This window comes from Neltuma alba, unplaced genomic scaffold, assembly GCF_004799145.2.
Source record: "Neltuma alba isolate B1F8T4 unplaced genomic scaffold, ASM479914v2 tig00011161_pilon, whole genome shotgun sequence".
Classification (NCBI taxonomy): Eukaryota; Viridiplantae; Streptophyta; class Magnoliopsida; order Fabales; family Fabaceae; genus Neltuma; species Neltuma alba.
Window position 1 is genome coordinate 75,303 of NW_021635892.1, and position 5,016 is coordinate 80,318.

The window sequence follows — 5,016 nt, forward strand, 5'->3', positions numbered from 1 at the left end:
AACTCCTCTAGGATAAACTACAAATTCTTTCAACTGGAATTTCAAGCCCCTGGGTATTTTGTGGAGATTTCAATGATATTTTAGAACCATCAAATCGTATCAGTGGTGTGGGTTGTAACTATAGAAGATTGAGATGGTTTCAAGACTGGGTTAATTTGTGTGGTCTCTTGAATTTGAGTTCTTTTGATCTGAAATTTACTTGGAAAGTCCCTTGCTTGGTTGGGCTTTCTCGACTTTTCAAAAAACTAGACAGAGGTTTAGTTAATATGGCCTTTCTCATGGCAATGCTTGGAAGCTCATTGAAGATACTCCTTGAGACTAATTTCTCAGATCATATTCCTTTGCTCTTATGTCTTGGTTTCCCTTCGATAAGGAATTCTACAGATCTACCTTTCGATTTGAATCCATGTGGCTTGCTCATGACAATTTTTAGCCTTTTCTCAATGAGTTTTGGTCTGATTCTCTTGATTTAAAGGGTAATTTGGAAAGTTTGAGGATAGCTATTCTTAACTGGAATAAAAATGTGTTTGGGTTTGTTTAAAAAAGAAAAAAAAAACTCTGCTAGCTAGACTCAATTGGTATTCAAAACTCAATAGCCTATCCCTCTTGCTCTTTCCCCTATAACTTGAAAGCGTCTCTTCAGAAAGAACCTGATGAAGTGTTGAGATTAGAGGAAATTAAATGGTTCTAGAAATCTCGTTCAGAATGGATTTCGAAGAGTGATAGGAATACTAGATACTATAATCTAAAAACCAATATGAGAAGAAGACGGAACCATATAAAGGCTCTTAAAAATGATAATGTTCAGTAGGTGGAGGATGAAGATGAGCTAAAAGCTTTGGTCACTGATTATTTTAAATCCTTATTCAATGCTGATAATAGGAGACCACCTTTGCTGCAAACTAAAAGTGACTTTCCTTTACTCAAGGATTCCCTTTCTTCCCTTAGCTTTATTCCTTCTGAGTAAGAGATTCATGATGGATTATTTGCTATGGGACCTTGTAAGGCTCTAGGTTTTGATGGGTTCTCCCCTATCTTTTTTCAATCGAATTTGGGCAAGGTGAAAAATTCCTTTTATCATTTCGTCAAAGCAGCTTTTGAAGGCAATGCGTCACTAGCTGATGCGATTAAGAGTCTAATAGCTCTAATTCCCAAAAGAGATGATTCTTAAAGGGTGGAACACTTTAGGTTGATTTCCTTGTGATCGGTCCATTATAAGTATGTTACTAAGATTTTATCTACAAGAATGAAAGGTTTAATTGATGAACTGATCTCTCCCTTCCAATCAAGCTTTATCCTAGAAGGCATAATCAAGATAACATTATTATTGTGGAGGATATCTTACATACTATGAGAAAAACAAGAGGGAGGAAAGGATTTGTGGCACTCAATATTGATTTGGAGAAGGCTTATGATAGAGTTAGATAGGATTTTTTACACCAAGTTCTTCAGGATGCTGTAATAGACGAGAAGTCTGTTAAACTTATTATGCATTGCATTTCTTCAATTGCTTATAATGTCCTAAGGAATAGGTCAAGAATTGAATTTTTTTTCTTCCCTCTAGACAACTTTGGCAAGGGGACCTAATTTGTCCTTTTCTTTTTGTGATGTGCATGAAAAAACTCTCGCATATTATCACTGATGATGTAAATAATGAAAGCTGGAAACCAATCTGACTTATGAGGAATGGTCCTTTGATATCCCATCTACTTTTTTCTGATGATTTGTTACTTTTTGGAGAAGCTTCTAAAGCTCAAGTTCTGAATATGATAGTGTCTTGACACTTTCTGCAATTGCCTTTAGAGCGAAGGTCAGTAAGGTTAAGTCTACAATGTTTTTCTCCCCTAGAGTTCTTGTTTCTGTGCAGAGAAAATTTAGTTCTCTTACTAGAATGAAGATCATTGATGAAATTGGGAAATATCTTGGATTTCCGCTCACTTGGGGGAGATGTTCCTCTGACACTTTTCAGTACATAGTCGACAGAGTCAAAAATAAGTTGGCATCTTGGAAGTCTAATTGCCTCTCTATGGCAGGGAGAATTACCTTGGCGAAATTTGTCCTAAGTACTGTTGCTTTCTATCTTATGTAGTAACTAAATTACCTGTGTGCATATGCAATGAAGTTGAGAGGTTATAGAGGAATTTCATTTTGGGTCATACCTAGGATAGACATGGGTATCACACTATTGGATGGGAAAAGCTCACTATGTCGAAGGAGTTTGGTGGATTAGGATTCAAACATCTTACCTTAATGAATCAAGCCTTTGGAGCCAAATTAGCATGGAAATTGTTGAATGGCACTAAAGGCCTATGGTCCGAAGTTTTATTCTACAAATATATGTGCAGAAGTGATAACAACCTATTGAATTTTCAAAGTGGTGATTCTAAGCTTTGGAAATTCATTTGTTAGCAAAGTGAGTTGATTAATAATAGTTTGCGATGGCAGGTTCGGAATGGTGAATCTGTGAATTTTTTTTCAATGATAGATGGATGTTTCCAGAGAAATTAATTAATTAAACAAATGTGCTCTAGACAATTCACTTTGGAGGGAGAAAATAGCCATGTCAGTGATTGGGTAAGGAATGGCGATTGGGATTTCACTAGACTAAGTCAAGTGGTGAATGCAGAGGTGGTATAGTGACTTATCTCTGTTATCCCACCCTTTAATGAAACAGGTAATGATGTGATGACTTGGAAGGCTAATATTCAGGGCTAATTTACTATAAAGAGTGCCTATTCTAAATTATACAGGGTCCCACAAACCATTATAGCCTTGTTTTTAAATCTATATGGAGATGGCAAGGTGTAGAAGGCATTTGAACATTCTTGTGGATTTCATTTCAAAATAAACTTCCTACTAATGTAGTTGGAGGAGCACCTGGTTGAATTCTTCTCCTATTTGTTCTTATTGTAATGCTAGCATAGAGGATGTCCTTCATATTTTAAGGGACTGTGACTGTGCAAAAGAGATGTGGCATCAGCTGGTCAGCCCCAGGTTTGCCTCTCAATTCTTTTCTTCTTCTTTAAGGGACTCGTTTAGCTTCAATTTGTCTAGAGATCTAGCTAGAGTTGATCACTCCTCGGTCAATCTGGAATGGAACCTTCTTTGAGGAGTTGCTGTTTGGAAATTATGGACTTGGAGGAATAAGTTTTGTTTTGAGCATGATTTTCATAAACCTATTAATCTTACTACTATATCCTTAGTTCTTGGAATTTATTTACCCAACTGAATGCTGCAACAGTGATTCAAGACCTAGTACCCCTAATCTGTTATGGGGGTCTTCCTCCTCAGTATTGGATGACCATGAATGTAGATGGAGGAGTTTCCAAGAGGCAGAACAAAGTTGGATGTGGTGGTATTATGAGGGGTTCCACTGGGTGTTGGATTATAGGCTTCACTCACTTCATTTGGCACTATATTTTTTACGAAGCAGTGGAGTGGGCTGTCTTTCAGGGGCTTCAAATTGTTTCGGAATTTGGATGTAGGAAGTTTTTTTTTTTTTTACTAAAGTATAGGTATCCTCCTATTAGAGGCAATCCTATTTGAGACACTGTCGGGCACTAAATGTGGATACTTCTCCCAGTGGGATTCGAACTTTGGTTTAACATGTTAATTTTAGAATATGATTCTAAAAATCTAGCGGATCTGCTTAACGGGAATGGACCTACCCCAACTTGCAGCTTGACCTTTTTGAAAATATAGAGAATGATTGCGTTTGATTGGGGATTATCTATTGTTCACATTCCAAGGCAGCTAAGTCATATCACTGATGCTCTGCCTAAGGAAGGTTTATCTTGCTCCTCATCGTTGGAGTCTTGTCCTTCTCATTTGAAGACCTTGTGACACAAAGATAGTTTGGGATTCAATCCTTATCTAGTTTAGTTTATTTATTTTGGGCTCTTGCCCTCTCGTGTAACCAAAAAAAAAAAAAAAAAACTCTCCCTCTATCTCTCTTTCTCTATGGGCACATGTGCAAATATCTGTTTATATACATTGTTATGCCTAAATTTTTTTTTTGGCTCTCTGAACGTATTAAGTGAAAGTATTCTAGTTTATTAAGGTGTTTGGATTAATTCTTAGAAAACATATTTTTTTTAAAAAAAAAGTAGTAAAAAGTGATCGTGGAGAGTATATTATATGAAAAAGTGATATTGATAAATTAAAAATGTTTGAATGGTCGTGGTGAGAATCACTTTTTCATATCTAAACTACTAAAAAGGATATAAGCTAATGTGGTATTCATGTAAAAATGATATAAATAATTGTTTTTTATTCTTAAATGATAAAATATATTTATAAATTAATATACCTATTTAAATAATATCATTAATATTTCATTTCAATGATAACCGTTTTATTTTAGCATTGCTTAATAATAATTTTTTATTCATTTTATTATGATGATTTTAAAAAGAATTTAAGAAGATCAGGGTATTTTTGACATAACATGTCTGATATTCTCGTTATTATGCTCAAAATCATGGTTTCAAACCTTTAAAAAAAAAAAAGACTCCTGTGATTGCTTGGCTTTTCAAAATTATGGTTTTGATTTTTATACAAACACCCTTACTACAAAAAGTAATATTTTACATTAATTAATAATTTCTTAATCCATATGCAAAACGTTTATAACAAAATAATTGAAATGAAGTAGGTACTTTTTTCTCCTAAAGTGTCATTCTTCTATTGACACATCGGGATGAGCTTATAAAGACACATCTTTGATTGTGATTTTAAAGGGGCATACCAACACATGCTAATAAGTTTACATAGCATGTGTTAGCAAAAGAGGAATTTTAGATGATCTCAAAGACATTATCCTTAAGGACAATTTTGCCCCCAATGGATGTCTCCAAAATTGAACGAACTGTTCTTTAATGCCTCGTTTGGTTCACTGGAACTGAGGATGTAAAACTGGAATTGGAAGTGGAATTAATATTTGGGATGTTTGTTTTGTGGAAGCTTATTTACACGAAACTCCCACTTCCATCAAATTTGATAGAATTGGATACCATG